The following is a 13,254-nucleotide window of genomic DNA, read 5'->3' as shown; positions in this document are numbered from 1 at the left end:
GTCGCAGTTTACTCGACCAGTCCTCGGCGGTGGATCTAGCGTGCTTCTGCGGAGAGTTCCCTGGTAGTGGTTGCTCTTCCAAAACCGTTTCTCGCAGTTCATTACGCCAGTTTCGCTGTAAGGGGGTCATGATTTGTATCACCACTATGTTGGCCGCGTTCCACGTGTTTACGTCGCTTGTCAGCCTGCAAGCTAGATTATCCGGGTTGATGCCCAGTTCTCCTATTTTATGTAGCTCCCTGCACGTCGCTTCGAACCTCAGACATTCAAAGACCACGTGCTCCGGTATCTTCTTGACGTTCGCACGCTCCGAGTACAATGGTGGCGTTGCGTGCTCAAACCGATGAAGATACTTCCTGAAGCAACCGTGGCCCGACAGGAACGGTGTCTGGTAGAAGGTCACCTTTCCGTGCTTTCTATTGACTCACGTTGACAAGTTTGGGATGAACCAGTATGTCCGTCTTCCTTTCTCCATATTGTCCCATTCATGCTGCTACCTCGCCATCAAATCGATTCTTACTACCTTCCTCGCGTTTCTGGTGTTTCTTCGAGTAGTGCAATCGTTATCCTCCGCCAGGGTGATGCAGATGGGGATCATTCAGGCGATAACGCATACTACCTCCCACAATATTTCTAGGCGCTTGCAACTCGTACAGCCACCAGCCCAAACGTCCTTTTCAGCTTTTCGCAGTTTCTCTTGATTTTTAGCGCCGCATCCCAGGCAGGAACCCCATATCGCAGTATGGATGACGAAACATTAGATAGTAGACGTCTCGTACTGCTTCTTCGGCCACCTATCTTTGGTATGGTCCTTACTATTGCGCACGTTGCCTTCACCGACGATTATCACTCCCCATTGCTTCAGTGCACGTTTCGATGCAATCACGTGCCCTCCGACGGTTATCTGCATCCGCTAAACCGCTTTGTAGTTGCTGTTGATCAGCACATCCCCATGTAGTTGCTGTTGATCAGCACATCCACAGCAGCACTCTACTCTGGAAGAAGCTCTTCAGGATCTGGCATGGTCATTCTGTGCAGCGCTGGGGCGATGGCTTCCAAGCTGGCGCCGTTTAGCGGATTCTTCGCCTCTATCGTTACTACAGCGCAGTATCGAGCTCCTTCATCAGCTTCCGTTTTGATGCCTTCTCAGCACTCCCGAGCATACGAGACTGGATCGCTCGGTGACTTCCCTGGTTTTGGCAACAACACCAGCTTCTGTACCTTCCACATTTCAAGGAAATTGCCTTCATCTAGACACTTCTGCAGCACCATCCATAAGCATAACATGTCCGGATATGCCAGGATCGCAGCTTTCAGCACCACTCGTCGTTAGTCACTTGCCATTCGTCGTTGATCAGGTAGTTGGATCCTGCTTCGGGAAGAGATTCTAAACGATTATGTTTAGCTTCCCCGGCACATTTCGGCTGGCGTCGACGGGCCCTCATCTGCGCTATCATGACTCGGTACGCGTCCCCCAGGGATTGGCATCTACTTCTCAGCACAGCTCCTTATGACAAACTGGTATGCTAAGCTTGATCTCCCATTTTAAAGCGGTCTTAGCTACCCGGAACGTTGCTTGCGCTCCCCTCTCTCACTCTGCGATCATGCTCTCTGAGCCCACCTGCAGGCTCTGAGACAAGCTGCATGTAACGTACTGAGCTATTCATTTAACCGGTAAGCTGGACGCCGTCTATTTCGTGGTTCTAGTTTACGTGGCATTGCAACGTTAGATCAGCCGCATCAATGTTCTTGATTCCGCTGTCCGGCCAAAGTGACTTAACAAAGAGGTCTTTGATTAAGGCTTACGTCTTCCACTTTAGCTTGCTGGTCGTCCTTCTTCGCGCAGTTGCAGGGCTCCGTTGGCCGATGCTGTAGCGAATCGCCTGGTGGTCGTTATGGCGATACATCTCGCACACTCTCTGGTCCACGTTCGCTGTCAGTGAAGGATTTCAGAATGTGGCGGAATTGCTCTTGGTACTGATTTCCGTTTTGTCACGATACCAGGAGCCATTTAGCTCCCCGCTTCACCACGATCTACTCGATGCCTTCGAGCCGAAATGTCGGTACCGAGATCTGTCGGCAGTTTTCACTACAAGGTAAGAAGATTAGAAGATATCTTTTGCAAATAAAACTTTGAGAATTCAATTTAAAACATTTGGCATATTTTTGTTTTTAATTTTTGAATATATTACATTCCTTCCCCCCCCCCTCTCCCCCCCGCTGCTACACCTCTGTGTGGCAATGTCTTTCACATTCTTAATATATTTAACACGTATCCGACATTTACTAAGAAAGTCGACGCTGACTCCCTTCAAACAAAAAAGTATAATATTTAATTAGCTTAATCAACATGAGCTTAATGTTAGGGGTGGGAGGTTAGTATAGTGAGAGTGGAGGATACATCAGAAACATTTCGGTATGCGGGGTGGAAGAAGGAATTGCGGGTGTAAAAGGGGTCCAAAGAAATACCTTGATGTAGTTCCGCAGGGAAGAAGGACGAATAAAGTGTAAGGAGTGCTTTTAGTGATTAGGCACGAACGTGAGTCGTGAGTCCCACACAGTGCCAACAAAGTAAACTAAAAGGCGGATAGGCGGGTTAAACTAGATGCTGGCGATCGGTAGGCTTTTGAAACTTTGTTCTAGGCTATCCGTCGTAACTTGCCGTTTACTGTAAAAGTAGTGTGGCCAGGCTTATTAAGTACTTTAAACCTTACTATTTAAAAAGAACGAGTTGAAACGAATGATATATGTCCTCCGGGCCTCAGTTAAAAGGTCTATTTATAGAGTGGTTGCATAGCTTTTTTTATATGGTCGGTGGTAAGTCAGACCGGACTAAGTGACAATTTATTGATTTCGAGAAAAACGAGTTTAAAGTTTGGATCGCAGTATCCTTTACATTGTAATAGGAAATTATTGCTTATTGTTAGATATTTCAAAACTAGCAAAAGTCGAATGTAGCTGAAGAATTTCTTTATCTAATGCTATCATTATCTAATTTTTTGATGTTTTGCGACTTAGTCCGGTCTGTCTTAACATCGACCATATGGGGAAGGCGAAACCTATTTTAATCCACTTGCTTTTCTCAATTATGAATACTAGTGGCATTTTCGTCTTTGACAGTGCACTACATCGGTGTAGTCGGTGCTACACTCATTCAAACTTGAGTGTAATCAGTCTATATCTTTCTTTGCACTACACCGGTGTAGCACCAAGAAAAATCGAAAACGCCATAAGATTGCATGGCTAGTTATGGTAGTATACATACTGAAATATCTCTTACAGTATTATTGAATTTGAAAGCAATGCCATGGTACGAGGGAGAGGTCATAGCAATCACTGGAGTTTTTTTTTTCCCGTTAAGTTTTTTCATATTTTTATTTCTATCGTCATTCTTAGGACTTCCAAGTATTGTAATATTTATTGGAAGCTTCAACATAACAAGTCATTCACCCTGGATTTCCAAGTTTTGTTTATTGATATTATATCTTGACCGATATTCTTTCTGCCTTTCCATTCGAGCCAATATTATGAAAATCGCCCAAGCCTTTCTCTTGCAATCCGGTAATCAACCGAAAAAACATGCCGACTTTGCGCGTTATAATCTCTCAAATAAACGAATATATTTTAACAAAAAAATAAAATCTAAAATATAGTCTTCATACAAAGAATAGTTTGAGTGTTTAGTATGGAAACTTTTTTGTAAGCTAGGCGCAAAAATGCAATATGATTTTGGCCATTTACATGATAATTCCCCTTAAAAAATCGGTTTAGTCTTTTTTCATGTTACTATTTTTTAACTCGAAAGAACTGTACTAAGGTGTAGCGAAGACCCGATTTTATCAGCCTCCGATTTTGTCTACCACCTTCTATCAGCTTTTTGAACTCGAGTAAATCCTTTCTTGAATATATTTTTTTACATTTCTTACAAAAGAAATGTATAGGATTCACTCAAACTTTGAAAACTTTTTCAATCGACTCTACTCGACAAATTGAGAAAATGTCTGTATGTGTGTGTGTATGTGTGTATGTATGTATGTTCAAAATGTCTTGTAATTATCTCAGCAATGGCTGAACCGATCTTAATGAAACTAGGCCTAACGCTCCTATTTGACACTATTATTTTTGTTTTTCGATATGTTGTTTACTTTCTGAGATATGGGTGATTTTGTCAAAACAGGGCTGGTTTGAAGCGAATAACATTCGAACAAGGCATCTGTATCGCGTGAAATAAACAGAAACAAAAAGCTTATGAAAATACCTTTCTAACAAGCTATAGATTGTCAAAATCCGTTCACGAGCGGCGGAGATATTAAACATTTTATATTTTCATTCTACGCTTACCAATTTCCACTAACTAAAAATGAGACCGTTCCATACAGAGTATTGCTTTACTGGTTTTTTAAACCTAACTAAACCGATTTTGAATATCCGGGTATGCAAATACATCTGCGTGATTGAAGGATTTTGATTCCGAAAACATTTTGTGAGTTTATTTAATAATCAATTACCTATTTCTCAAAAATTAATAAGCAAGTTCATTTCAAAGACACAATAATGTGTAAACTCACTTCAAAGTGCAAATTTGTCCAGAGTTTTTTAATTTCGATTATAGAGGTTTTAACCGTAAGGTCATTCGCATCTTCGGGTTAGAAAAATCTCTTATGAAATATTTTTAACCCTATGTGCGGGGTCGGGACTCGAACCCAGGTGCGCTGTGTACAAGGCAATCGATTTACCAACTACGCTACATCCACTGTCATTGTCCAGAGTTGATGAATTTACCCGTTGGATTGAGCAATGTGTTCACTCGTGACATAAACGTTGGATGGTATATGAATACATCAAGTAATCCTCCTAGTAGTGAGAAAATGGATTTCTAATATAATTCATATTCATATTATACTCGTAGCATCACTAAGAGCAACTGTATTTTTGAATAACAAAATTGTAGTGAAAATTGATCAGTTGCATTATTGAAAATAAAGATTTAAGGAATCAAAATTTCGCACTATAAACAAAAATAATGTCACAGCTCTAACCATCATTTACCATTCTTCACAACTGACACTGAGTTGTACTGAAAACCCCAATATACATTTTTCATGATCAATGTGACTAAAAGGATATTTATTTGCGAAAAAATACGACATGTAATTTCAAGAATGTTCGTGTCTCAAAGCAGTCCAGGGGCACTTTCAATACTAACTGGCTTTTCGATGAATTTAAGTACTGATTCTGGTAGTTTGAACCATTTCTTTGTAATGGTATTGCTTTGTATAGGACTCATTAACCCATATCTCCAGAACGAGAGTTCCGAACGAAACAATTCGCAAGTAATAAGGATGGGTGGAATAAGACTGCATTGTAATCGACTGCATGTACGAGTTTTATGCCATCGACAATAATATAATTGCCAACATAGCCTGGACACTTGACACTCTTTTCTAGATATTTCAATGCGAATGAATACTATTTACAGGTGGCCTTTTCTCAGTTTACTATTTCTACTATTTACGCGTTAAAATACTGGACCTGAAAATTCCATTCTATACATAAGAATTTTTCAGATGTCTGTAACCAAAAAGATATCTTTTAATTCCAAAACAAATTCCTGATTTCTAGATTTTCTGATGACCAAGAAAAGAAGAACGAAAACGTGCTCTTTACAATGGGATTTTCACAAACATTTCAGAATATTCTGAAACAATGGTTTTGGAATTCGTGAAATTCGTTTTATTCATTTACTTTATTTCGACAACTTTCTTAAAATATTATTATATATTCTCATTTTTCCAGCTCATTCCTTTAATGTTTTATATTCGTTTGGTTTATATTTTGCATTTTAAATATTTGACTAATAATAAATATATGATCATTTCATTTTAAAGATTTTTTTCATTAAGCATTGTTTTTATTTATTTTGTTTATGTGACCTAATTTTATCTATTGTATTCATTTAATTCTTTGTATGCATTCCGATCAGTTTATTATCTTATGTATCTTATTCGAATTATTCATTTAATTTATTATATTCACTTTTTTCTAATATTTTTCTGATATTTTTCCGGTTCACACTTTTATTCATTTTAATAATCTGACTAATTTTGTTCAGTCATTCACTTTATTCATTTCATCTAGAACATTAATTAGATACAATATAATTTCTTCTATTAATTCTATTACTTTTTAATATCGCTGATTTTTTCATTTTAATCATTTAACTGCTTAAAAACAAACAAAATCAAAAAAAATGATAAAAAGACAGAAAACATTTTTATTGTGATAAAAATTCTTTATTTTGTTTATATTATTCATTCTATTCATTTTATTGATTTTATTAACTCTCTGTTTATCCTGTTATTTATGAACAACATTTTCAAATAGCTTTACTGCCCATGCTCGCAAATCAGTTCCATAAAGATAGAAAACGGGACAAATTAATGCGTTAATGGGCAGTATAACTTTGGGCTTGGACAAGCTTTCTTCACAAAAAAGTAAAACTAATAATTGTGACAATCACCGTTTATTTGAGCGCTAATAGTTAGAGTAAGATCCGTAGAACTCAAGTTATTGCAATTGCTTTGATTCGATTTCACTAGAGCAGTGCTGCCAGAGACGTTTTCAGTTATCGGTGAAAAATTATATTTTGATATATCCTCGTTTTCTTCAAATATTTTTGAAAACTGATAAATCTTATTAATTTGGACTGCTTTTTGCTACCTTTTCTGCCCAAACTATTGAAAACTTTGCAGGAGATGTGTATTAACGATTAGTATGTAAAAATTCAGCAGCTTCTAACACTGCTAGAGAAGCATCTATCTTGATCATAACAGGTTTATCGTGTTTCTTTACTCTAACACTTTTAAGAAAAACGGTTTTGGAACCCTATATATGCGACAAAATAATTAGGTATGAAAGAGTTAAATTAATCCATATTATTCATATTAGGGTAAGGTGGGGCAAATCCGACCGTTGGGTAAACCCGACCCCCTCTGTTATCGAAAATCGAAAGCACTAAGCGAACTAATATCAATGTTGTCGTGTAGAGCATCGAAAATAATTATAATGGTGGTATGACAGCATTTTATTAGTCTACATTGAGATGATCAAACCTTATTATTGTTTTTACAACTTTTGATTTGATTTTTGTGTATCATTGACTACAGGATATTTCATATTGTTAAAGTGAAAGCATAAAAGTGTAAGTGGATTTAAATTCTTTGATTAAAGGCCTACAAAGTGCATAGATGAATTTAGTCCAACTTTTTCATCATTTTTTTTAATTGCATCGTAATGAAAAATGACGCGGTGGGGCAAATCCGACCTCTAAATGGTAGGGTAAATCCGACCGATTTTTTGCTAAGGAAATGATTATTCAAAAATTGGAATATATTTTTATTGCAATTTTGCCTTTCTCATATAGAAAGGTTATGTAATCACTCTGAAAAACGTCAACCTAATCCCGGCCCGGAGGGCCGAGTGTCATATCCCATTCGACTCAGTTCGTCGAGATCGGAAAAAGTCTGTATGTATGTGTGTATGTGTGTATGTATGTGTGTGTATGTGTGTGTGTATGTGTGTGTATGTGTGTGTGTGTATGTATGTGCGTATGTGTCAAATAATGTCACTCATTTTTCTCAGAGATGGCTGGACCGATTTGCCCAAACTTAGTCTCAAATGAAAGGTGCAACCTTCCCATCGGCTGCTATTGAATTTTGGATCGATCGGAATTCTGGTTCCGGGATTACGGGTTTCAGAGTGCGGCCACACAGAAATTTATCATAAAAACTATAGGAAAAATTAAAAATAGAATTTTTATTTTTGATGCTAAATGTATTCAAGGTGCATAAAACGTCGAGATTTGATGCAAACACGAAAAAAATTTGACGAAGATTCACTTTTTTGGATTTTGCACATTTTTGCCTTTCTCATATAGAAAGGTTATGTAATCACTCTGAAAAACGTCAACCTAATCCCGGCCCGGAGGGCCGAGTGTCATATCCCATTCGACTCAGTTCGTCGAGATCGGAAAAAGTCTGTATGTGTGTATGTATGTGTGTGTATGTGTGTGTGTATGTGTGTATGTGTGTGTGTATGTGTGTGTATGTATGTGCGTATGTGTCAAATAATGTCACTCATTTTTCTTAGAGATGGCTGAACCGATTTGCCGAAACTTAGTCTCAAATGAAAGGTGCAACCTTCCCATCGGCTGCTATTGAACTTTGGATCGATCGGAATTCTGGTTCCGGAATTACGGGTTTCAGAGTGCGGCCACACAGAAATTTATCATAAAAACTATAGGAAAAATTAAAAATAGAATTTTTATTTTTGATGCTAAATGTATTCAAGGTGCATAAAACGTCGAGATTTGATGCAAACACGAAAAAAATTTGACGAAGATTCACTTTTTTGGATTTTGCACATTTTTGCCTTTCTCATATAGAAAGGTTATGTAATCACTCTGAAAAACGTCAACCTAATCCCGGCCCGGAGGGCCGAGTGTCATATCCCATTCGACTCAGTTCGTCGAGATCGGAAAAAGTCTGTATGTGTGTATGTATGTGTGTGTATGTGTGTGTGTGTGTGTATGTGTGTATGTGTGTGTGTATGTGTGTGTATGTATGTGCGTATGTGTCAAATAATGTCACTCATTTTTCTTAGAGATGGCTGAACCGATTTGCCCAAACTTAGTCTCAAATGAAAGGTGCAACCTTCCCATCGGCTGCTATTGAACTTTGGATCGATCGGAATTCTGGTTCCGGAATTACGGGTTTCAGAGTGCGGCCACACAGAAATTTATCATAAAAACTATAGGAAAAATTAAAAATAGAATTTTTATTTTTGATGCTAAATGTATTCAAGGTGCATAAAACGTCGAGATTTGATGCAAACACGAAAAAAATTTGACGAAGATTCACTTTTTTGGATTTTGCACATTTTTGCCTTTCTCATATAGAAAGGTTATGTAATCACTCTGAAAAACGTCAACCTAATCCCGGCCCGGAGGGCCGAGTGTCATATCCCATTCGACTCAGTTCGTCGAGATCGGAAAAAGTCTGTATGTGTGTATGTATGTGTGTGTATGTGTGTGTGTGTGTGTATGTGTGTATGTGTGTGTGTATGTGTGTGTATGTATGTGCGTATGTGTCAAATAATGTCACTCATTTTTCTTAGAGATGGCTGAACCGATTTGCCCAAACTTAGTCTCAAATGAAAGGTGCAACCTTCCCATCGGCTGCTATTGAACTTTGGATCGATCGGAATTCTGGTTCCGGAATTACGGGTTTCAGAGTGCGGACACAGAAATTTCTCATAAAAACTATAGGAAAAATTAAAAATAGAATTTTTATTTTTGATGCAAAATGTATTCAAGGTGCATAAAACGTCGAGATTTGATGCAAACACGAAAAAAAATTGACGAAGATTCACTTTTTTGGATTTTGCACATTTTTGCCTTTCTCATATAGAAAGGTTATGCAATCACTCTGAAAAACATCAACCTAATCCCTATTTTTTTTCGACTCGCATTCTGGATTTTAACAGGGGCGTAGTTGATGGTTTACGGAGAGGGGTTACACCCCCCCCTCTACTGTTCACTCCCCTCCTTTAAAAATCTCCTTAAATCACCCTCAGACCACCATATCATACCCCTCCCTTTCAACCCCATCATCTTTAAACCACCACTATATTACAAAGCATACCAATTTAAGCTGGGGAGTCGTTCGTTCATGGGACTTTCGCCCCCCTCACATACCCACCCCCGCATGACAAAATGAGTTAGCAAGCAGATAACATTGATCTAATGCTGATTAGGCTAATGGAGTATGATATTTTTTTGTTTCAAGTGTTTCACCGTCGACACGTAGCTCATCAAGTTCGTGGCTGGCATGCCATTGTGTATAAGTGCAAAGTGTACTAAGAATGTAATGGACATTTCCACAATTATGTTGAACATAAAAAGCCATAGTTTAGAGAAATGAGAAAGGCACAATTGCACCGCCAGGTGGATTAAAACAGGTTTTTTATTATTTTTTCACAATGGTTCATAATTACAAACGAAAGATACAAAAACGCGATGAATATAGTATTCGTCTAGTAATTGCTCCGAGAATAATGGGAATATCTTTACGTACTACTGCTCGTGATTTTGACATTCCAAGATTGACATTGAATTCCATTTTCTTCATGCTACAATTCAATAACATAACATTCATTGATTTATTTTCAATGATAAATCCATAAAATTTGGGTAGTATCTATACTAAATCAACCAAAAACATAGGCGGTCGGGTTTACCCCACCATTTTTGAAAACAGCAAAAATGAACGTTTTCGTAAAACACTTGTATCTCAAAGTTTTCCCAAGATAGGAATAAAATAATATACATTGAAAGTTGTCCAGAAGTCTAACCTTTAATTTGGTATATAAAACGACTTGATCCGATGTAAAATGAGCATTTTACAGCCAAAACCATTTAGTAGGTCGGATTTGCCCCACCTTACCCTATTTATTTTATTATTCCAATTTTTATGGTTTTATTCATATTATTTATTTTAATTATTTTATTAAATGGTTAGTTTTTCCCAGTTCTCATATTTTATTCAGTTTCTTAATTTTATCAATTCGGTTTAGCCAGTCCTTTATGTTATTGTATGATAGCTTGTTATCCTGAAACAATTTAATTTACTCTCTTAATTTCATTACGTTTTAATATCGTCTAATTTTAATTTGGCCTAATTTGATTTATTTATTTTATTAATTTGATTTATGTTAATCATTCTATCCATTTTATGAATAACTTTTTTATTTTAAATTTCGTTTTGTTTTATTATTTTTCTTTAATTTATTCAGTTAATTCGAAGCGTTATTCGTGCACATCTCACATCTAGTTGCTTGTAAATTTAGCGTGTGATCGGCAAGCTAATGGATAATACAACAGTGATATGTGTAAGACATGTCTCATCTCACTGATAGGTGGATTAAATCGGTTTTTATCTTAGAGATCCGAAATATGCAAAAATAAAAATTTAAATTTTATTTTAAATTTTGCATTGTCAGACCCCCTTAAGGGAAATTTAAACTAAATAATCAGAAAGGGTTATGAGGTTATATCTAGTGACTAAAGAAGTATATTTTAATAACTTCGTGTTGTAAAAAGACCGAAAAAATATGTCCGATTTTGTTAATGTCCCTGTTTTATCAGCCTAAAATTCACCAATGGGGCGGATAAAAAAGAGTCTTCACTATATATCATCGGCAAGAATGCAAAAACATGCTGACATGAAACGATTTATTTATATTATCTTACCCTAGTTAACAATAGAAAGAGAGTTGATGCGTGGCGATAATGGTTTATAATCGACTGGCCACCTGAAATCCCAAAGTACCTGGAAGGGAACAAAAAAAAACAGTTCAGTTATTTTGTCAGAAACTATAATGAATTTAAATATCATCAATTCAAATGTAACTGCCCTAGCAGGTAATAATTTATTTGATATGCCTAATATATCAGTGCATTTTTCGGTGCCAACGCGCATCGTTTTCACCCAGTCTAAAATAAGAACATCGTAATAAAGAGAAATTTAATAAATCAACCCTTATCTGGTATCTACCGACAGACTCTCGATATCATCATCCCACATGAATTATCTCAGAACACCGCGGTGGCATATCTATAGAACTCCCATAGCACCTCGGTCATGAAAAAGAAGACATATGTATTAAACTGCCAGGCAACGATGGTATCGATTCTTGGTTCGTTGCCGGTATAGCATGAGGTCGTAAATCTAATCATAGGATCGAATTTCGTAGAACCACCGGAGGAATGTTGTGCCGTAAATGATATTACGTGGGTGGTATGCTGTATCAATAAACTACCGAACCGGAATAGCAAATTGTCTTCGGCTGACTTCACCTGTTGCGGCATCGATTCTTGCTTCAGTTATGGAATCGGGGTAACTATTAATAAACCGTTCGGGATATATGTTGAGTCATTTTTGTACTATCACGGATCAAACTTCAATCAGGTATGCAAGTTATCATACATGAAGAACATAAGTTGTGGTCAAAATACACGCGTATCTGCCAAGGTTATCTTTGGATCTGGATTCACTACGGTCCTTAAAGGCTTCTAGAGAACCAGATGGTTCCATGAAGGCTTACACTAGACGATGAACCGATGGAGTGTGTACTATATCGTCGCTGTTGTGCTATCTTATGACAAGCGCCATTTAGCACATTTCGAGAAAAACGATTTTTAAAGTTTGAGATTGAATATCTTGAAACTTATAGATGGTATAAACAATCCAAAGAAGACAATTGATGCGTCTATCTATTCTGCATTAATCTCTCAAACATTACGAAGATCGGTTGACTATGTTGCGAGTTTTTACTATGAATGTAAACAAAAGTCGCACTCACACGTGTCATATGCGTGTATTGATGACAAAATTAATATGACGTGTCATAATCGTGCATGGAAAATTGTCCATAGAAAAAAATCATCACTTTTTAACTTTTATTCATATCTTTGGGTTCATATGGTCTATAAACATTCGGTGAAATGCATTTTAAAGGAAATGAAACAGGGAATATAGAAAAAATTGTTATTCATGATTACAGTGTTGCCAAATATCTTTTATTTCCAGTTCAAAACTAAAACTGTGTTTTTCTCACAACTCGTATAATTTTCTTTCGAAAATGTTTATGCCATTGTGTTCCTCAGACATTTTCACACATAAAACCGTCTAAAACTTCAATATAACTTGAGCCAATCCCTAGATATAGTAATTTGAAGCAAAAAACTCATAATTTCTCATCTTGTTTCTAGCTATATCTAAGTAACCTAGTAGAATTTCTAAATTCTGAAAATTCTGATTTTCAAACAAGTAATGTGGCATATCTAACTCAGTTTACCCCAAAATGGCGTTTGTCATAAGATAGCACAACAGCGACGATATGTAAAATGGCACACACCAAGAAAGATAATGACACGGTTGGATTAAGTTTACCAGAAGAAAGTTGCAGTAGCCATGCTTGAGCTGAGAGCAAGATTACACACGCTCAAGATACAGAGATTTAAATCTCTCAAATTGCTTTTAGCTTTTCACGAAGAGCTTATTCGACAGTTTTAGCATGGGAGAGATTGTTGCCGGTATCCCTGAAGGAAGTCGCGCAAATGGCCCACTGAACGAGCAACCGGTGGTGCGCTAAAACGATTTCGCTAGATTTTCCGAGCAGCGTGCACTCAGTGCA

General features: G+C 37.2%; 1 protein-coding gene across 13 annotated transcripts in view; it reads right to left on the bottom strand.

Moving 5' to 3' along the window:
- The window catches only part of LOC131682154 (dual specificity tyrosine-phosphorylation-regulated kinase 2), a 382,133-nt gene that overhangs the window by 160,154 nt on the left and 208,725 nt on the right, over positions 1-13,254 (bottom strand). The window contains exon 1 of one of the 13 annotated variants that reach the window (XM_058963406.1): positions 11,309-11,393. The exons of the other annotated variants lie outside the window; for them this stretch is intronic. The gene's annotated coding sequence lies outside the window, so the exon portion shown is untranslated. Of the gene's footprint in view, positions 1-11,308; positions 11,394-13,254 lie in introns of those variants that run through there. 13 annotated transcript variants of the gene reach the window in all.

The sequence above is a fragment of the Topomyia yanbarensis genome, chromosome 2 (genome assembly GCF_030247195.1).
Source record: "Topomyia yanbarensis strain Yona2022 chromosome 2, ASM3024719v1, whole genome shotgun sequence".
In the NCBI taxonomy this organism is placed as follows: Eukaryota; Metazoa; Arthropoda; class Insecta; order Diptera; family Culicidae; genus Topomyia; species Topomyia yanbarensis.
Note: the sequence above shows the minus strand (reverse complement) of the source record. Positions and strands in the feature narration are given on the sequence as shown.